The sequence below is a fragment of the Staurois parvus genome, unplaced genomic scaffold (genome assembly GCF_062004578.1).
Source record: "Staurois parvus isolate SC_StPar_1 unplaced genomic scaffold, SC_StPar_1.0 ptg000021l, whole genome shotgun sequence".
Taxonomy (NCBI): domain Eukaryota; kingdom Metazoa; phylum Chordata; class Amphibia; order Anura; family Ranidae; genus Staurois; species Staurois parvus.
In genome coordinates, this window is record NW_028317817.1 from 17,273,196 (window position 1) to 17,296,712 (window position 23,517).

The window sequence follows — 23,517 nt, forward strand, 5'->3', positions numbered from 1 at the left end:
TTACTGTGCTGGAGAAACTATAAGATGTCAGTGAAAATATGCCTTTGACAGTTATCCCTATTTTTCCTACTATTCTTGTTATACTGTAACAATTTAGATTTATAGGGTACAGTATGTAGTGAGAGTAAATCCCTCCAACAAGGTAATTTACAGCAGTTAAAACCTGACAGGGAATGTAAGCTTTTCTAAAACTATTCAAAATTTGAAAAAAAAAATATTTTTCAAGAGTAAGTTGCCACTAAGACATCTTTCTAAAACATTTTCCATTGTTTCAGGTGTGTTTGCATCTTATTATTGGGTAATTTCTAAAAAAACAACAGCAAAAAAAAAAGTAATTAGAACTGTGAATTTTTACAAAATTACACAAAAAGCAAATGGCCAGCCTAATGAAAACTAATATCTGATAGCATGGTATAGGTAGAAGTGTGGCCTTCTAATTTTTTAACATGTATTCAATGACAGAAAAGTACCGCATTCAAAAATATGTATATAAAGTGAAGATCTACTGTTTTCCACTTTAATACTTAGATGCCACAATTCTACAGCTGCTTTCACTAATTCAAAAACTATATAAATATACTTTAATTGGAGCATTTATATGTTTTATTCAACCTAGACTATATTTGAGAAAGCAGGGCCACATGTATTTTTATAGCAGTAACACATTTTTTTTACTCAAAGAAGGGAAATAAATTGAGGATGGTGTACAATGGAAATGCCTTACACCTGGAACAGTTCACATTCTTAGACTATAAATTATTCCTTATCCATTCATGCATTTAGGAAATTATCTTTCAATGCAGGTGTTGTTTTCGGAAACATTAGCACATTTTCTGTTATCTATTTTTTTTAGATTTTCTAATATTTTATTATTGTCTAACAGGTATTGTCACTTAAATATTATAACGTATAGTGGTATAACATATACCATTTATTTATATATGCTGTCCATATTTTATAATTTGTATGTTGTAAAAATGGTATTGTATATAAAGCACCAACATTTCTCTGTGAACTTTTTCACTAAATGTAGTTTTAGGAAATGAACAGAAATGATTTTAAAACCTTTAAGTATTAAGGTAGTTTAGGACATTCATTTCACAGAGTGCTGTCAGCCCGAAAACTTACATGATTATTAAAAAATAATGTATGGGACTGTTGATTATAGTACTCTGGAGCAAAACCATGTAAACAATCTATACAGTAAATATATTTATGGACACTGTGTATTTATAATTTATTGGTACAAGTATACAATAGCACAAAACATGTATAATCACATAAAACATGTTTAAAAATGCCACCAGTTAAAAATTTGGAAAGATACTGTGTATAGCACTATTCATGGGCAGCACAGTGGCTAAATGGTTACCACTTCCGCCTGGCAGTAATAGGGTCGTCGGTTCAAATCTCAACCACGGCACCACCTGCCTGGAGTTTGCATGTTCTCCCTGTGCCTGCGTGGGTTTCCTCCAGGTGGTCCGGTTTCCTCCCACACTCCAAAGACATGCTGTTAGGTTCATTGGCTCTTGTCTAAATTGGCCCTAGTATGTGTATGTATGAATGTGAGTTAGGGACCTTAGATTGTACACCCCTTGAGGGTTAGGGACCGATGTGAATGTACAATATATGTAAAAGCGCTGCGTAAATTGATGGTGCTATATAAGTACTTGAAATAAATAATTAAATACATTTCAACAGCTGCAACATGGTCAATGCATTTCTCACAAATGTTTTCTTTCCTCAGGACCAGGGAGAAAATAGCCAATGTGCAGAGTACATATCATCAACAGTTGTTGTGGTGGTCAAAATTTATGATCTGAAACAATAAACATACATAGTAAAGAAATAATGTATTGCTTCCAAAAAGGAGGAGAACAGAGATCCAGCAGTAAAACCAAAGTAGCAGTTGTTAACTAAAGAAACCCTAAATTACTTGAAAAGCAAAATCCAAGGGTGTGGCTTGGCAGTCGATGAGGATGGACATGCATTGAGAGAGCTCCAGACACATTTTGGTCATCTGTAGCTTTATTTACTCTTTATGAATGGTGAAAATGGGGGAAAAAAATTGGGCAGCTCAGTGGAATAGTGGTTAGCACTTCTGTCTGGCAGCACTCAACCACAACACTACCTGCCTTGAGTTTGCATGTTCTCCTTGTGTCTGCGTGGGTTTCCTCCACGTACCCCATTTTTCTCCACACTCCAAAGACATGGTGGTAGGTTAACTGGTTCCTGTCTAAATTGGCAGTAGTATTTCAATGCATGAATGTTAGTTAGGGACCTTAGACTGTAAGCTCCTTGAGGGCAAGGACTGTAAATATACAATATATACATTATGTAAAGCGCTGTGTAAATTGCTGGTGCTGTACAAATACCACAAAAAAAATCAGGGGAGCACTGCCTGCCAGGACATGCATCCCCAGCAGTGTTAGTCTCCAGAAACATTTTGGAGCTATTTAAATCCCTGTGCAGGCCTGAAACAGAAACTGAAAGAACTCCTAGACATTGAGATTGGCTGACGCATGGCATACTTCCTGCCCAAATGAGAGACTATTCCCACTACTCAGCACAACACATTAGATATTCATGCATTGACTAGAACTTTCTTTCACAACAGGACTTTTCTAAATTACAGCATGCCAAAACTGGCACAAAATCTATATTTGGCCATGAGCCAACTTATATCACACTCTTTCCAAACATCACAGAACCCTCCCAACATAATTGGAGACTGAACCCATCACTACTTAATGACCCTAAATCATTTGAACAAATAGACTTTGCACTCTGCAAAACAAAGGGCTAGGATAAAAATGAATGGATCATTATGTAATCCGGTCCTGATGAACAATGGTACTGGACTGGGACACCCATTGGCACCTTTATTATTTATACAATGGATACAATAGAACTTCATCAGGACAATCAATTAGTGCAATTAGGGCATACCTATGGACAAGATGCCAATCATGGTTTGGGCAGCCACATCTTAGTTTTCTGCTGGCCTCATCATCACCTTGAAAGGTAGAGTCACTGCCAGTGACTATGTACAAATTTTGGCCAAACATGTGCACCCCATGGTGCAGGCATTGTTTCCAGAAGACAGCACCATTTACCAAGACAATAATGCTCCAATTCAAACAGTTGGTGTTATCAAATCATGGTTTGATGAGCATGCAGACAAATTCACCGGACCCTCCATTTCATAGAGCCACTATGGTCAATTTTGGAGAACATGGTTCAGGCTAATTTTCCACCTCCGGCATTTCTGCAAGAACTGAAATGACTTTTGCATGAAGAGTGGCATCAGATTCCATTTTCCACCATCCAAGACTTATATTTGTCAATTTCCAGGAGAATTCAGACAGTATTGGATGCCAACATAATATTAGTTAGTGATTTTGTTCTTTTACCTGGTACTCCATAATTTTGTCCGACAGCTGTACATAGTCACATTAGTCCAAGCTGAACCAAGGTAACTATACATAAAAAGCTATGTCTGGAAGTATTGTTTAACCACTTGCCCTCCTGAGGATTTACCCCCCCCCCCCCCTTCCTGACCGGGCCATTTTTTGCGTTACGGTGTTGCATTACTGTAACTGACAAGTGCAGTGTTATGCAACGCTGCACCCAAATTAAATTTACATCCTTTTTTCCCACAAATTGAGCTTTCTTTTGGTGGTATTTGATCGCCTTTGCTTTTTTTATTTTTTGTGCTATAAAAAAAAAGCGACAATTTTGAGCAAAAAAGTATATGTTTGACAATTTGCTATTAAACATGTCCAGTAAAAAAATTTACAAAATTGAATTTCGTCATAAATGTAGGCCAAAATGTATTCTGCTACATGTCATTGCTAAAAATAAAACCCCAATATATGTAAATGAATGTGTTTAAGTGAAAGTTATAGCGTTTATAAATGGCTGTATAGATACTGGAATTTTTTGTTTTTTGCTAGTAATGCCGACAATCAATGACTTATAGCGGGACTGTGGGACTGCAGCAGACATTCTGACACTGGGAGGAACTGACTTGCCACCACTGATATCCCCAGTGACACCAACACAGTGATCAATGCTAAAAAAAAAGCACTGACACTGTCCTAATGGCACTGGGCAGGAAGGGGTTAACATGAGGGGCGATCAAAGGGTTAACTGTGTGCAGGGAGTGTTTTACTGGGGGGCGGCATCTGTGTGTTTCATTGTAATCACACTGCTCTGGATGGCTGTGCTGCGCACAGCCATCCAGAGCAGTGTGCCCAAGCTGACAGGGAGGAAGACTGTTAGTAAACAAAACAGTCCTCCTCCCCGTCGGGGTAATCACTGGGCACCGGCGGATGATCACTGGCCGGGACCCGATTGACAGCCGTGGCCACGAATGGCGGCATGGGTAGGGTGCGCGCGCAACTCATGCACGCTCCCTGCCCAGAAATGCAAAATCACATATATATATACATATATATATATATATATATATATATATATATACATATATATATATATATGTGATTTTGTGCACCCCTGCTGCCCTGTAGCTATAGGGTGGTGGGAAAGTGGTTACAAGCTTCTACAGGTCATCAGCTTAGAGTTTACCATGAATAATGGGCCTAGAATAATTGTTCTCACTCCAGAGTGTATGGCAATATGTAACGAGTATTGAATCAATGTTTTCATATGTTGACACCCCGACGGGTGTGTTTACATTTGTGTGTGGGAGTACATGGGGTTGGGGCAAGCTAAAATGTTTTGGAGGTTTAAATGCTTGGGTGTAACATTTTTTTTTTAATTTTTTTTATTTTCACTGAAATGTTATTTATATCACATAGGGAACAGACCTCCTCCTATTTGAGAAACGTCTCCTATTTGATATAATATTTTAAGACAAGTTCTCATTAATGAGACTTCAGGGTCTTTTAGACCCCTGATGTCTCACCTGCCTTCCATTGAAGCTGATGGGAGGGGTTTCACCAGGGCAGCACATTCTGGAGGGCATGTTCCTTGAGTCACAGAAATCGATCCAGTGGCTATACAGCAGCCAGATTGCTTTTATTGGAAAGCTGACAGTACACAACTTACAGCAGTGGCAGTAAAAGGGTTAAAGCCAGATGCTTCTTCTCTATGTACAACCACAAAGGTTGTAAAATTGAATTTGCAGCTTCCAGATCTAAGCAATCAACCTTGCTAGTCTCTTGAGTTCTACTAACGAAAATCAGACAAGTGGTTAAAGCATATGTATTTGGTCAAAATGTAAAATCATTATATTTTTTCCACCATAAATTTCAATTATTCTAGCCTACAAAAATATAAACTCATGATAGTGTATTACCCTTAAACTTGAACAAACATGCAAACTTGTGGAAAACCGTGTATCATGCCAATTACATAACGTGTACTCATACATGGAAAAAAAAAAAGTAAATATGTAAATCAATCTCTCAATGGATAAATATACTCTTGATGATAATCAAAAATCGTGACCATTCCAACTTCAAACTATAAAACATAAGTGATCATTCTAAATGGTGAAATAAATAGTGAAATAGAACCCCAAAACTCTAAAGTGTGCACTACACACTCAATAATAGTGAAACAAAGAAGTGATCTCCTTCAACTGGTGCAACAATGGATAATTACCGTCTGAGAATATGTAGCAAGCTATAAACCAGTGGATAATAGTGAAACCCAAGTGATCTCCTCCAACTGGTGCAGCAAATGGAATTACCCTTGAAATGAAAGACAGGCTTTAAACCAATGGATAATATCACTCTCCAGACCTCCTAATGTTTCTGTGCCTTTCTTCCATAATCCTCATAAGGTGAAACAGGAGATAGTCAGCGGTATATATAAAATGTATTAAATCTTTATTAAGTATCTTACATTGTAATAGGAGAATATCAGCTTATCAGAATATATCTTGTGAAGATCCCAGAACAATTACTGTACTTACGTGATCTCTGTGGCATGTATTTACTATGCCCTGTGAGTAGGCACCACTGTGTCACAGAATTCAAGGAGCCTGCCTTCTGAACTATACAGGTAATGAAAGAAGAAGTTTCAAGAAATGGGTAAAGGAATCACTGCCTGCAGAGATATGTAGTCCTTAGAAATTGAAATCAAACAGCAGAGGAGAAACTGCAAGCATGCAGGGAATCCAGGAGGTTGTGGAAGAAATGGTCAACAGACAGGCAGCATTCACTACAAGAAAGGAGATTTTTCAATTAAGCGTATGTTGGATTGTCAAATATAACTATTGCTACTTTAATGCTGATGTTATTAAATGAAAGTGTATGTTGTGACCACTTTAAAATCCTCAGTGAAAGCACCATTGTACCACCCTTTAAATATCACAAATACCATTTTGATATTTAACAAATATATAAGTACTTAAAACATCCACAACACATTTAATTTTGGATATATAATAATAGCAGGGTGAATTATCCCCAATACATAGATCTAGCTTAAAGGATAACATAACTATTCCCATGCCACATATGGGTTCAATTGCAAATCTCACCTTTAATTAAGAAAAATAAGAAAAGGGTTCACCTTACTTGGATTCTAGTTGGCCTTTTAACTTTACTCCACATCTCCTTCACCTCCTTCTCCCACACCATATTTGCTGAATTTAGACACAAATACCCAGATGTAGTCAGAAGGGGTACAAAAATTAGACTAATAAAAATGATCAATGTTTTTGCATTTTGCAGCATGGTGCTAACCTGTTACCCTAGGTAATGGTCAACAGGTTCAATTCAACCCTGAACGTCTTTGGATTGTTTCATGGTAAGCCCAAAGGTTAAAATATGAAACTTCAAATATAACTTAAAATTGAAACTTTATTTGGTTCTCTTAATGTGCAACATTCACAACTGACCATGGGATCATTGTTATTTTGTCATCAAAAGTGGAGTTATACTTTAGCTGTTTCACTTCTGGGGCAATTTTGTACTTTTTCACTCACATGCTAAAATCTGCATTTATTTAAAAAGAAAATTATAAAAAAAAACAGCCAAATGATTATATATTTGCGCAACTGTTTATGAAAGCCTATGCAAACACAATATAATACCTAGTGTTTGGGTAAAATATAAAAGATGGGGTTGCATTGAGTAAATAGATATGAACATGTCAATTAATAAAATTCAGCGCTTGTGACATACCATGCCCAAATCTCTTCATAGGCAATACGTTAAAGACCTTTACATCTCATCAATTTAGATTATGGCCCTATACCTTTGTTCATACTCTGATGTTCATATCCATACCTTGGTGCAATAGCTGTTTACATACAGGTGCATAGATACCTTGCTAGTGCCAAGAAATTATCCCCCACTCCACTGCACCACCACCAGCCTGAACCGTTGATATAAGGCTGTATGGATATATGCTTTCATGTTGTTTACACCAAATTCTGACCTTACCATCTGAATGTTGCAGCAGAACCAGTCTGCCCATTGTCCTCTGACCTCTGACATCAACAAGGCATTTTTGTCCACACAACTGCCGCTCACTGGGTATTTTCTCTTTTTTGGACCATTCTCTGTAAACCCCACAGATGGTTGTGGGTGAAAATCCCAGTAGATCAGCAGATTTTGAAATACCCAGACCAGTCTGTCTAGCACCAACAACCATGCCACGTTCAAAGTCACTTAAATTCCCTTTCTTCCCCATTCTGATGCTCAGTTTGAACTTCAGCAAGTTCTCTTCACCACGTCTACATGCCTAAATGCATTGATTTGCTGCCATGTGATTGTCTGTTTGCAATTTGTGTTACCAAGCAATTGAACAGGTTTATCTAATAAAGTGGCCGGTGAGTGTATGTACATATTTAAATTGGGGCATGTGCGCAAGTAGAGGGTGTTGCTTTTACATTTATTTACACTTTTTGTTTAACACTTTTTTTATTTAACTATATTGTTATCACATTGGGGTTAAAAAAGCTCCATTGTGCTTTCATGGTCAGGTGACAGGTTCTTTTTATAGAAACATCAGGGGTCTGTTAGACCCCTAAAGTCTCCCCTGCACATACGGATTGATTAGCTACTTCCTAGGCCACAGCAGCCAGATAATGACAACTCTGACTTGGAAGTCATGTGAGAATCATGACAGCTGCCATTTCTGAATTTTGATTTTGAGATTGCTAGACCCCTTGCTGTCATGCTGAAGCTATGGCTTCAATGCTTTTTGGGTTACAGACCTTGAACAAGTATTCTGACATTTATTAATAGAATTCTTGTTCTGGGTATGTGATTAAAGTACTTATGTCAGATACAGCCAGCTTACTAGAATTTTGTTCAGGAAGCCATTACTGGCAGCCCCTATACTTTCCTCATGACAGTGTTTTTTAGTGTTAGCTAAATGTTATTCCTGTAAGGTAGAAGTTCTGGTTCTGGGGGGTGTGACCTGTGTGCACTTAACCAATTAATGGAATACTCAGAGAGTCATTACAGATTTCTGTTTATCTGGTCTGCTATAACATGCTACTACTTTAATACACAACTGTTTTCCACATCTTTTTTACAGTTTGTCAACTGAACTTTCTCTCATTGCTGTTATTCCCCTGTCTATTATAAAATAACACATATTGGTGATTTTCAACTAGAGTACGGCTATTTTTGTTGAACTGACTGAATTCCAGTTTTATTTAGAATTTTTTAGCAGCTTTTGCATTTTGCCTAGTTTTCATATATCTTATTAACTTTAATTAAAGATATTAAACTGCAGTACCACAAAGAGGTAAACAAGCTAATGATTTTTAGTATGTCTTCTCTTCAACATGAGCTCCTGCTGCTGGCTAATAGAAAAATGACCTTATTATTAAACAGAAGGAACAATTAAACTATCGTTGAATAGACCTACCCCCTGATGATTTTTTTCTCAGGCATAATTATAACAATTATCATTATAAAATTCTAATTATCTTTTTGACACCAAGGACTATCACAAGTGAGACAATGGTCCAAATTAATTAATAGGGACTTTGCTTTTTCCCTTAATATTCCTATTTATAAGGCAGAAAAAAGGACATTTAGTTCATCATACTTTACACACAATGAGCTGTCAGAAATAATGAATCTTATTATTTATTTATTTTTTGGTCTTTTCACTTCTTCATGTACCAGGGAAACATTGATGTTTGAGATGAAGCCAGACTATGTCTAATTCCTACTGCACAAATGCCAGGGAATAATAGACTGTTTTTATGTTAGGTATTTCATTAATTTGTATTCATATGTAGTCTCCTGAATAAAGGAGATTAATGAACTTTATGATACTTAAGAAAAAATCTTGATGTCATTTGCTATTATAACATCTATATACAGATTACCCAAATAGTTACAATATTAAAGCGTATATAATGTCAGAATTTTCTTTTTGTGTGAACAGAATAGGTAAGAGTTAACAATTCTGTGAGGTTTAATAGAAACATTGAAAAGTGATGGCAGAAAAAGACTGAGTGGTCCATCGAGTGTGCCTATTTTTTTTGTTTTGGTTTTTTTTTTGGGGGGGGGTTGTATTTTTGTTTTTTTTCTTTTTGTCTTTTTTTTTTTGTTAACTTTTTAGTCTGAGTATAGATCTATGCTTGTCCTGAGCATGTTTGAAGCTATTTACTGTTGACTGGCTCACTACCTCTGCTGGAAGTTTATTCCAAGCATCAACTACTCTTTCAGTAAAATAGTATTTTCTGAGATTAGTTTTGAACTTTTCTCCAGTTAGTTTAAGGTCATGTCCTTGTGTTCTTGATTTTTGTTTCATGTTGAAATTTTTCCCTCCTGAACCTTATTGTAGCCTTGATGTATTTAAAGGTTTCAATCATGTCTCCTCTTTCCCTTCTTTTCTCCAGACTATACATTTTAAGTTTTTGAAGTCGCTCTTGATATGTTTTATTACCCAGACCTTTCACCATTTTTGTTAACTGTCTCTGGAATTGTTCTATCTTATCAATATCTTTTTGTAAGTGAGCTCTCTAGACCTGGACACAGTACTCTAATGGAGGTCTAACTAAAGATCTATATAGGGGAATCAGGACCTCCTTCCTCCTGCTGGTGACCCCTCTAGTGATGCATTCTAGAATTCTATTTGCTTTCCCCACTTCCTAGCCATCCTGTTTGCTCATTTTGCAATAATCTGAAATAAGTACTCCCAAGTGCTTTTCCTCTGAAGTGCAGGCCAACACTGTACCCCCAAACATTGAACTGCAGTTTCCACTGTTTTGACCAATCTTCCAGCAATGCCAAATCATGTTCCATGATACAAACACCTCCAGGGATATCATCCCTATTGCACACCTTTGTGTCATCAGCAAAAAGACATACCTTATCCAACAAACCTTTAGCTATATCACTTACATATAGATTAAATAGAACAGGACCTAGTACAGAGCCTTGTGATACACTACTAGTGACTGGTATCTTTGCGAGTGAACTTCATTTACAACCACACATTGTTATCTATCCTTTAGCCAGCTGCATATCCACTGAACCACCCAAGGGCTAAGTCCTAGCTTGTACAACTTTTGTATTAGATCAATATGTGGAACTGTATCAAATGCCTTGCTGAAATCAATATATGCTATGTCCACAGCACCACCCTGGTCCAAAACATTGGTAATATAGTAAAAAAATCAAATCAGATTAGACTGACATGATCTTCCCTCAGTAAAGCCATGCTGCTTTGGATCAAGCAAGTTGTGTGTTTTTAAGTGATCAATGACCCTTCTTTTTAGGAGTGATTCCATTAATTTGACTACAACTGATGTTAAACTCACTTGCCTGTAATTGCCATCTTCTACCTTGCTGCCCTTCTTGTGGATAGGTACAATATTAGCTTTCCGCCAGTCATGGGGAACTTCTTCTGTTAGAAGAGATCGATTAAAAAGATCAGTTAATGGTCCAAAAACTATACCTCGAAGTTCTCTTAGAACTCTTGGATGAATACCGTCAGGGTACATTGCTTTATTAACCTTAAACTGAACCAGTTCCTCTGCTACCTCTATCTCCGGAAAGCATAAAAACGATCCATCATTACTAGAACCGATATGAACTTATTGTTGTTAGTATAATTTATTTCTGAGGAGAGTGAACAAAAGTAATTGTTTAAGTGGTTTGCTACATCCACTCTCAACATAAGTGTTGTGCCTAGTTTTCATTTTAGTGATCCCATCGTATTTTTTCTTTTATCGCTAATGTACTTAAAAAAGGTTTTATCTCCTTTCTTAATAGATTTAGCATTTAAGTTGTGGTCTGTGTCCAAAAATTCTAAGTTGTCATCAAAACAGGAATCAAATGCTCAACCAGGGATAATGGTTGGAATGTCAAATGTCTAAGAGAGGACCTCCCACACTTTTTCTTCTCAATTCCTGTTGAGCCTACAGAAAAGGAAGTGAAAGGAAAATTCTTACAATGGGAGACAGACGGCAAAAAAACAAAACAAAAAAAAAACCTTACAGGAGTTTTTGAACCCTCCCTTTTCTTTCTAAAACAAAAATGTGCTGAATTTAATTTAAATAAAATTTAACCTTGTTTGTTTGCAAATTGTAGATTATTATCCCCCTGCTAATGGTACAGTAATCTGTTTCTTTGACAGCTAGCGGGTCTCTGTGTACACTGCTAAATGTCAGATTGGGCTGTCACTAACAGTTTTAGTCCCCACTCGTGATTTGGAACAAATCAAAGCAATTCTCAATGATATGATCTCTATGTTAACCATGATATGGAGATTACATTCAGACTGGAGGCCTAATTCACAAATAAAGCCTTTAGATTGCAGATGGCACAGCATAGCAGTACACTACTATTTCATACTGTAATTGTCAAATATAATGATAGTATTTAAAAAAAACAACATAATTAAAAACTTACACTAACAGAACATATTTTGTAAAACAATGTACCAAATAAAACCTTTTTTGTTCTTAAAAATAATGAAATAGGTATGCAAATTAGTCATAGCGTTATACTCAAGTAAACCGGTGCATGCCGATGCTTCAAAATTTGGCCTGGGCATTTAGGCTGCAGTGAATTCTTTGATAAATGAGGTCACAGGGTAATTAAAGTGGCCTTGTAACAAAATGTAAGAACTCATTAGGTCAACATAAAAACATTTGTCCGATTTTTATTATTATTGTTATACAGTGTTTATATAGCGCCAAAAGTTTGCTCAGCGCTGTACAATATAGTGGGGGACAGTACATGAGACAACACAGTAACAAGACAATATACGAGGGGTTCGAGGGCCCTGCTCTTTTGAGCTTACAATCTAGGAGGGAGGGGATAGTGGTACAGGAGGAAGTGACTGTGGGGGATGGAGTGGTGGGAGGAGTGGAGGAGATCGGCTGTTAGGTGAGGGTGGGGTAGGCTTCCCTGAAGAGATGGGTTTTCAGGGTGCGCCTAAAGGTGAGGAGGGTAGGTGACAGTCTGATGGATCGGGGTAGTGAGTTCCAGAGGATGGGGGAAATCCTGGAGAAGTCTTGCAGTCGGGCGTGGGAGGAGGAGACCAGGGAGCTAGAAAGTAGGAGGTCTTGTGAGGAGGGAAAAGTACGGGTTGGGTGGTATTTGGGTATCAGGTCGGTGAGGTAGTTTGGGACACTGTTATGAATGGCTTTGTACGTCAATGTTAGTAGTTTGAATTTAATGCGTTGGGCAATTGGAAGCCAATGGAGGGAATGACAGAGGGGGGTGGCAGATGCGGAGCGGTTGGTAACGTGGATGAGTCTGGCCGCTGAGTTCAGATCTTCTCTAATACACACAAATAGGAACATTTTGATAATGGGTGTAAAAGTAAATGTTTTTTTTTTCTGTCTGCATGTATGTTGCCATGAGTGAAACAACTCATGGCTGGTGCTTGGGATTCTTCTGCAGTGAAACCAATACCTTTGAATGGAGGTTCTTGGGGAAAACATTTATACTATATATTGGGATTGATTTATTAAAGGGCTAAAGTATGCTCACTTTGCAAAATGTTCAGTTAACATACACATGTATATATATATATATATATATATATATATATATATATACAATTAAAGTCCAAGTCCAACTTCCCAGTGTAAATAACCTTTAAATTTCCAAACTCTTAGTCTAAAAAAAATGCAGCCTTGTAATGCACACCTATTACCCAGCACTGCCTCACTTGAAAAACCACTAGGGTAGATTTACTAAAAGCAAATAGACAATTGCACTCATTTTTCCCAGAGCTTAGTAAGGGTGGTAAAGCATTGCTGATTTCATCATCCAATCATGTGCAAGCAAAATGGCTGTTTTTTTATTTTCCTTGCATCTGAGTGGGTATTCTTTACAAAGTAAACTTTACCACATATACATTTACTAAGGAAAATCAGTGCAACTACACTTGCGAAGTGCACAGTTTATTTGCCTTTAGTAAATCCACCTCACTGGATCAAATAGGAGAACATACAAAAAAAATAATAATAAAAAAAGTATATGAAGCAAATTAAAAATCTGTGCTCTCCCTAAAACCCAAGCTGCTGTATAAATATCTGACTGATATTAAAAAACATTATATGCAACTTACAGTGCTACCCAAAATTAAATATTCTATAAAATAAAAAGGAGTGCATTAAATGGTTACTAAAGACAATTTTTAAATTAAAATAAAAAAACATGGTATACTCACCTGCTCTGTGAAATTGTTTTGTACAGAGCAGCCCTGAACCTCCTCTTCTGGGGTCCCCCGCTGGCAATTTAGACTCCTCCTATTCTTTGTGCCCCCTTCAGAATCAGAATCATAATACTTTATTAATCCCAAAGGGAAATTAAGCCACTTGCTATGGGGGCACACAGTTCATGCATGCACCCGAGCTGTGTGCATCTGTTGAAATGCGCTCCATAGACCCACACAGCATGGCTTGGCCTTGCCCCCTCACAGATTTTGATTGACAGGAACAGACCAGATCCCTGTGTGAAGAGGAAGAGAGGGGAGAGATGAGATGCAGCCATGCACAGCGATGGGTTGATTGAGGACTCAGGTAAGTACTTAGGGAGTTGGAGAAGGACAGAGAGTTGTAAAACATATTTTACCATAATGCAGGGAATACATTAAGGTAAAAACATGTTTTTGCTTTAGAACCATGTTAAATCAATACATCAATGCATCAATAAATATATAAAAATAAAACAAAAGTTCATCAATACATCAATAGTCCAGCCAACAAGCAATGCAGTGAAAAATAAATAAATTGTGCAAAATCAGTCCAATTGTATATAATACAATAATTATAAGTACAACCACTTGCCTACTGGGCACTTTCACCCCCTTCCTGCCAAGGCCAATTTTCAGCTTTCAGTGCTGGCGTACTTTGAATGACTATTGTGTGGTTATGCAACACTGCACCCAAATTAAATGTTTGTCATTTTTTTGAGACATATAGCGATTTCTTTTGGTGGTATTTACTCACTACTGGGTTTTTTATTTTTTGCTAAACAAATAAAAAAGGACCAAAAATTTAGAAAAAAAACATTTTTTATCTTAGTTTCTGTTATAACATTTTGCAAACAGCTAATGTTTCTCCTTCACTGATGTGTGCTGATGAGGCTGCACTGATGGGCACTGATAAGCAGCACTGATGGACACTGACAAGGAGGCACTGATATTACTGATGAGGCTAACTGATGGGCACTGACGATGAGGCACTGATGGTACTGATGAGGCTGCACTGATTAGGCTGCACTGATGGGCACTGATAGGCTGCACTGATGGGCACTAACGAGGAGGCACTGATGAGGTTGAACTGATATGAGGCACTGATAAGCAGCACTGATGGGCACTGATAGGCGGCCCTGAAGGTCATTGATAGATGGCACTGACTGGCAGCACTGATGGGCACTGATAAGTGGTACTGATGGACACTGACTGGCGGCATTGATGAACAATTATTGGTGGCACTGATGGACACTGGCAGAAACTGATGTACACTGACTGACAGCACTGATGGTCACTGTTGGGATTGCACTGATGGACACTTCTGGGACTGCACTGATGGACACTGTTGAGGCTGCACTGATGTCCCCTTAGGGCTGCACTGATGTCCTCTGATGTGTGAATACACTTGACGATTATCGGCTCTCCTCACGCTGTGACAGCGTGAGGAAAGTGCAGCCAATAACCAGCAACTGTATTTACATTGTGATCAGCTGTGTCATTGGACACAGCTGATCACGTAGTAAAATGGTGCTGTGATTGGCCCTTTACCATGTCAGGTGACTCAGGGGTCTCACGGGAGGCGCGGTTCTGGAGGACATCATATGACACCCTCCTAGAACTAGACGACTGCGCTGTAGCCATCATTTCACTATAGCCTAGTCATCAAGTGGGTTTCACTATGCAGTGTTTAAACAAACATCTTCCGCAAGATGAGAAATGTGATAGCAACTCGTCATTGTGGTAAAGTACTTGTGCTTCACAACCTTTATGATACACACCACTTTATTGATGCTTTAAAGTATTGATTTAATGTACTCTTTTTGCTTGTATAAATTATATGGACAAAGAACAGGAAAAAGGGGTTGGTAGGCATTTCTAAGCTTTAAACTGGGTTAAAAGTACATGTCCAGCCAATTTTTTATCTTAGTTTTGGATTTGGAGGAGGAATGGTGAGAACCCCCATCAGGTCTTTACTGCTATCTTGGGCTCTGTTAGATAGATCTCCTCTCACTTCCTGTCCTTCTGACAACATATAACCAGACAAGAATTGAGAGGAAATCTCCAGCAGCAACACAGACTAGAGGAATAAGCGATTTCAGCATTGTATTTCTTTCTCTTTTGCAGATTTCCCTACTTTGTGCCCTATAAAACAGGTTGTCAGAAGTACAAGACTTGAGTACAAATCCCCACGTACCAAACCCAACAAGTGATGTAATAGTTTTCCACTCTATCCAAGACTAGAAAAAATGTTTTGGATTGACACTTTAAAGTTACGTTCACCTTGAACATCCAGTCATGTGCAAAGAAAACTGATTGCAGCTGACTGGATGATTAAAATGAGCAGAGCTCCTTATTTACTAAGCTAAGTGAACATATTACAAACATGCTCAACTTCTTTAAAAAATCAACTCCTAAGCACTCATTCTAAATTTTGTCAAATCATTCAAGAAAAAAAAATAACAGTACATTACATTTTATTGTATTCTTGGCTGTTTTCATTGTTACAATCTAAGGCATATTATGAATGGGAACTGTCAACCTCAAGTATACAAGCTGTAATAGAAAAAAATCCCAAAAGATTCCTTGCAGTTTATATTCTACCGTGCATTATAATTCTCAAAGTGCCAGAATGAGGAAACAAAGTACTGCTAACAGGAATCACCTTGGGCCTGAAGCAGAAAATTCTTCTTAATACAAATTGACTGATTTCTGCAGATGAGCAGTTATGGTGTGCCTCTTTGCCTTGTATAACTACCCCTTATCATGTTAACCAAGTAATTAAGAACCCTTTACTTGAATGTATTTCTCTCAGTTTGTTCCTAAGGCAACATACTAAGTGACTAGAGCTTAGTGACTAGAGTACTAAATAATTACCCCCTGATGATTTTTGCTCTTTTGCCGAGTCAGAAACACTCAGTGGGAATAATTAGGTGTTAATTACTCAAATCTATAAGGAGGTGAATGGAATGGTTGAGAAAAAAATGGGTCAGAGACTAAAGGAAAAGGGAGCCAAATATTGTTTGTCCTCATGTATTTATAGTATATATTTATGATTTAAAGGGAGAAACTATTTATTTTTTAACAGCTATACACAGTATTTTATATTGTTAATCTGCAGACTTGAACAGTCTCTAAACTTAATTAAAATAGTACTATTTATTCTACTAAGAAAAGAGTTAAATCCAATGTATGCTAGATTTTTATTTACAGTCTTATGATCAAGAATAAGAAAAAATAATTAACATAATATTCTTTTTTTGGCAGGTAAATATTAAATATTACATACAAACATTATGTATTTACATTCACAGACAGCAGACTGACTTCTATATTCCCTCTTAGTATTTTTCAAGTTATCCTCCACTATAATTAAAAAAAATCTCAAACTGGAAATGACATCCACAACAGGATTATTAAGCAATGGCTTAACCCCACTGCCCGCCATTTAAAAGAGAGAGTCTGAAAGAAAACAGTTTCTGCTGTGATGTGACTTTAGAAATCACATGATAATCTTTGAGTTCTGTGTCATATTCCAGCCACAGTAAATCTTAACTGCAGGCAGATATTAAAAACACAGATTAATGTAGCTCTGTAGCCATCAATACATTATTACATTTATTTTTAACTACCACCTTCCTTAGCCATACTTAGCATACACAGAGCTTCCTCTCTTTCTCTTTCACTCCCAGCATTGCCAGGGAAGTAGGTGCACTTGGGGAGTGCAGCAGTTAACCAAACTTATCACTTTAAAGCCCAACTTTAACCTAAGCTTTTTTTTGTTTCGGACAGAGGAGAATTTTTTATTGCTGTCTTAGTTCTAGTGCGGGAGATTTATCTTACATTTTTATTTGATGAGTGCCTGACAAAACAGGAAATAAGGAGATAAAGTCAGCAATATATATATATTTTTCTGTTAGAAAAGGAAAAATTAATCCGTGAAATTTCCATGCATACCCGATTCTTCAGGGAAATGATGTTAGTAAACATGTAAAGGGGATCTTCTGAGCCACTTATTAGTTCACCAATGTCATTTCTGAACTACTTTCCTGTCCTCAATCCAGTGTGCCAGTCAGTGGGTTCCAATAAACATTCTGATTCCAGTACGTCGCTGGTGTTGGACCAACACAGGGGGGTGTGCAACTCTCCCCCCATATGTCATCTGTGTCCACCGGACACAGTGGAATGAAAATCCTGGTGAACGGGACCTGGTGGTCATGTGATCACTATGTGATTGGCCCACAGCTCTCACATGGTACATGGGACCAATTACAGCACCCTGTAGCATGTGACCAGCAGGAGCCAATCACAGATCACTGTATTTTGAACTGTCATTAACTGATCTGGGCAAAGTGACATACCCTTACGTCGCTTTCTATATCCATGTGTGCGCACCAAACCCCCCCCCCCACAATTTATGTGCACAACAATACATGGTCACCCACCCAAATTCAGCTCTTGCCAGACAATTCACATGGAAACCTATCACGGTTTCTTAATTTCAAACTTTTTTGGGCCTAACCCTGAAAATGGATATTACAAAAAAGAATGAATTGCGGTCATATTGGTCCACAGATCCAATTCATCATATGCCAATGTTCTCTGCTGTTATATATATGCCCAGCAAGGACCAGCATGTACTGCAGCTATAAGCATCATCCTGGTGTAATTTTTTTCAGCTTGGTGCCTGCTTTCCCGTAAAAACAGTCCTAGTGGCTAATTAGCTGCTGGATTGCTTTTACAAGCAGTGATAAGGGATGTCACCCCCCTCCCGCAGCCTTCCACAGTTTTCTTGGATTCTCCTGTCCCACCAGAGAAACTTGAGAATACAGCCGACAGTTCCGCTGGCTCACCATAGAGCTGATCAGAGACATAAATGCCTCCAGTCATCCCTATGGTCTAAGAGAACGGAAGCTACGAGCATTTCATCATTTCCATTTCACTGGATATAAACAGAGGAATTTTTAAATAGGGAAAAAATCTTATCACACCGATCTTGGTGTGATCAGATTATTTAGGAGTAGAGGAGAGCTCTACAGTCTAATAGACCCCAGATTTCCCAGAAAAGAGTACCTGTCACTGCCTATTGCTGTCACAGGGGATATTTACATTCCCTGTGATAACAATAAAAATGAAAGGGACAATGAAAAAAAAAAGGGAAAATAAATTTTAAAAAAATCACCCCCACTCCCATCCCCGTGCTTGCGTGCAAAGGCAAACTCAAGCGGCGGTGCAGTGTTGGTATGTAAACAGAGATTGTACCATAGACAATAAAAAGACAATAAAATATGCAGCGCTCAGGGCCAAAATTAGACAAAAATAAGTAAATACAATGATTATAGCTCAAATATGATGAAAAACCTGTAGGTTAACATAGCATATAGATCATACAGGGTAAACGTGACTTCTGTGATACATCGGCAAACGATAGACTGGAATGCTCGTGACTCTTGTGGTAATTGTACTGAGTATAGGTTGCACTAACCAGATGCATAAGCAGATGAAGCATGGAGTAATTAACACCTACTCCTAGTACTCTGGATATAGGCCACTGGACAGGTAGTTGTCATCTTATATCTTGCCACTAGATGTCATATCTCCCAGGCCAAAAAGGACAGGATTCCACAGATATCAACATCAGCCAATGGAGGTATTATCCAGATCATCAGCCAGCAGATGGACAGGATTTTGATGAACACCTTCAAAAAGCCCGGGCTCCATATTTTTGAGTTAAAATGCTGACGGCCGTCCAGCAATAGCCACGCGGTATATCAAGATATCTGGGGGGCAGATTGTATATAATCATTGTATTTACTTATTTTTGTCTAGTTTTGGCACTGAGCGCTGCATATTTTATTGTCTATTTACCACTTGAAGTTCCAGAGATTTACTTCCTATGTCAGCTGCTAGCCTTTCTTCCTTTTGTAGACACCTAGCGCTTGGTTTTATCTGTCTTCTTAGAGATTGTACCATGCATGTGACGTAGCACCGCGAATGTCAGTGTCAGGAAAGGCCTGCCTGCCCATATTGCAGGTGAAGTTCCACGGCGCACAAATATGTGCATGCGCCGAGTCCTTGCGAGCCGAACAGATGTGCAGGCACTTGGACATGCGCACTCACACATACGGGCGCATGCCTGTCACTAATGCTGGCGCCAAAAGGGCTATTTAAACTGACTGCAGTAGTTGTCCCATTGCCGTATGGTCTTTTCCCTGCTCGTGTTCCCTGATTCCTGTGATTGTCTCCTGATCCCGAACCAGCCTGTTCCTGATCTCTGCTTGGTTGCTTCCTGCCCTGACCTCTGGCTTGTCTTTGGATTATTCTTCTGTTTCTGCTCCTGTCTGATTGATCTTTCGTTACTGACCTGGCATGTGACCTGACTACTCTTCCTCCTGTCGCTGTAAGCCTAATCTGCCTGACTGATACCGAACCCAGATCATCTGACCCTGCATCCTCAGCACGCTGCGCTCGAATATCCATCCATCCTGTATGGCTACATCAGAACCCTGCTCCCTGCCTACAACTCATCAGCTCACCTGCTATTACCGGACTGATCACAGGCACTCATACCCCACCGTACCCCTGCGACCGCTGTCTCACCATCAGCTGTCCTTGAGCCGGAGTTGTACAGGAAGCCTGTCTCTTCACGTCAGGCTCACTATCCAGGTACATGACAGTCAGACTGAGGACAGTAATTTTAGCACTAAGTCCTCTTGTGTAAATGTAAAGTGGTAACCTGTAAAAGCTTTTAAAGTGTCACCTATGGATATTAAAAATGTACGTAGTTTGTGACTGATGCTAGGGTGTGCGCAATTTTAAAGCGTCATGTTTGGGATCCATTTACTCAGTTTAACATCATCTTTTATAATTTATCAATTGGGCAATATATTGTGTTTTTGTGCATTAAAATTCTAAAAAGTTTATTTTTTCCAAAACCCACCTTTTATTCTCTAGGGCCTCTGCAAAAAAAATATAATGTTTGGGGGTTCAAAGCGATTTTCTGGCAAAAAAAAAAAACATTTTTCCATGTAAACAGTTTCAGGAAAGGCTTGGTCTTCAAGTGGTTAGAATATTGGGTGGTGTGTGGCATAAGCTTCTAATGTTGGCCCTGGATAGTAGAAACGCCCCCCCCCCCCCCCCCCCCCCCATGAGTATTTTGCAGATTTGTTGCCACAAGTTTTTAGAAAATTAAGAAAGATGAAAAATTATTTTTTCTTTTTTCAAAACCCTGTGACAAAAATGATATCTGCAAAATATTCACCATGCTTCTTATCAAAGGGTAAGGCTTAGTCCTAGGGCTGTCTACTTGCCAAAAAGAGGTCATTATTGAAATGGTGATAGATAGTAAGAAAGTGACATGAGGAAGTATGCCCTTTGAAAGCCTAGAGGTGGTCATTGGATATTCTGGGCATGTATGTAGCCAGGCTGCCAAAAAGTCTCTCACATGTGGTATCCCCAAACTCGGAAGAAGTAGAAGAATGTGTTTTGGGTTGTAAGTCCACATATACCCATAGCATACATGAGCAATATATCATCTAACCACTTGCCAACAGTGCTATAGCTGAATGATGGCTACAGCATAGTTGTTCAATTCTGGGAGGGCATCATATGATGTCCTCCCACAATGTGCCCTCCCACATGCCCCCAGTGGCATGTTCTCCATGATTGCTGTGTCCTAGCTGATCACATGATGAGGTAAAAGGCCTATCACAGTGGCCTTTTACCACATGATCAGCTGTGTCCAATATCACAGCAGATCACAATGTAAATACAGTTGCCAGCTATCGGCAGCACTTTCTGTTAGTCAGCGCTGCCCATCAGTGATGCCCATCAGTGCCCATCAATGCCGCCTATCAGTGCCCATCATTGCTGCATATCAATGCAACATCATCAGTGCCTCCTCATCAATTCCCACCAGTGCCACCTCATCAGTGCAGCCTATCAGCGCCCATCAGTGCTGCCTATCTGTGCCACCTCATCAGTGCTGCCTATCATTGCAGCCTCATCAACGCACATCAGTGAAGGAAAAAAATCATAGTGAAGGAAAAAATTACCTGTTTGCTAAATTTTATAATAGAAACAAAGAAAAAACTTTTTTTGTCAAATTTTTTGCTCTTTTTTATAGGACAAAAAATAAAACACCCAGTGGCAATTAAACACCACCAAAAGAAAGCTCTATGTGTGTGAAAAAAATTATAAATATTTCATATGGGTACAATGTTGCATGGCTACGCAATTGTCATTCAAAGTGCGACAGCACTGAAAGCTGAAAATTGGCCTGGGCACAAAGGGGATAAAAGTGTCCAGTAGGCAAGTGACAAATCTGTGTAAAAAATATATATATATTTTTGTCATTTTCCAAACATTTGTGGTAAAAAAATTAAATCTTACATGGACTCAACATACCTCTTAGCAAATTCCTTGGGGCCATTTGGGGGGGGGGGGGGGGGGGAGTGTACTGCACTGACATTTCAGCACCTCAAGAAATGTGATAGGCAGCCAGAAAGTGAAAGCTGTGTAAATTCCAATATATACCATAGTTTGTAGATGGTATACCTTTCACACAAACCAAATAGTATAAATGTATTTGCATTTTTAACCTACGAGCACCAGCGGCCTAGTACACCCTGGTCTTTCACATACCAGCACTGCAGTATTACTTGGTAACTTGGCGAGTCCCACGTTACCAAGCTGGTTTGGTGGCTAGCACAAGTAGTGTCCCACAGCCACCAAGAATTTGCACACAGGCCCTTAGAGCCCCTAGTGTCCTTGCAAATCCTGATTGGCAGCCCACAAATTCTGCAGCACCCGTACTTCCCCCATTCACTGCCCAACCCCGAATTCAGGTGAAAACAGTAATTTTAACTACTCCCCTTGATTTTTTGGAGCTGTTTTTCACAGAAGATCTGTGTGCATTGATTGTGGATCAAAGCAATTTATATGGACAACAGTTTATTGCCACCAACCCAAATTCAAACCTTGCCAGACCATTCGTATGGAAACTTATTACAGTTTCTGAATTTAAAGATTTTTTGGGCCTAACTCTCAACATGGGCATTACTAAAAAAAATTAATTGCGGTTGTATTGGTCCACAGACCCGAATCTTCATATGCCCGTGTTCTCTGCATAGATATGAAAATATAATGTGATTTATGCATTTCAATGACAATACACTCTGTCATCCTCGGGGTAACCCTGAATTTGACCAGATTTTGCAGTTATCTATACTCCCCAGCAAAACATCTGTGATGATGAGTCCCTCATTAGTTTTTCTGGCCGCCTTGCATTCAAACAATTATTCCCCAGCAAGCGTGCCAGATATGGGGTCAAGATGTATAAGACCTGTGAGAAGGCAACAGGCTACACATATAAATTTCAGATTTACAAGGGAAAAGATAGTCATGTTCAGCCCCCTAGATGCCAAGACTACATGGGGAGGAGTGGCAAGATAGTTTGGGACTTGGTGTCATCCTTTTTCCATATGGGGTACCACTTATATGTGGATAATTTTTATTTAAGCGTGCCACTATTTAGACATTTGTACAATCTTTGAATTGGCGTATGTGGCACATTGCGACCTAATCGCCGGGGCTTCCCCCAACGGCTTGTAAATACTTAGGGGAAAAAAGCCTGCTTGAGAAATGATGAATTGCTTGCAGTGAAGTGGAAGGACAAACGGGATGTTTTTGTCCTGTCTTCCATTCACGCAGACACGGCCATCCACATTTGCCACGGCAGCTGATATTGTTTAGAAGCCCCTGTGTCTACGACTATAACCTTAACATGGGAAAGGTGGACTTCAACGACAAGATGATGAAGCCATACTTAGTTTCCTGAAAAGCCAGGCGCTGATACAA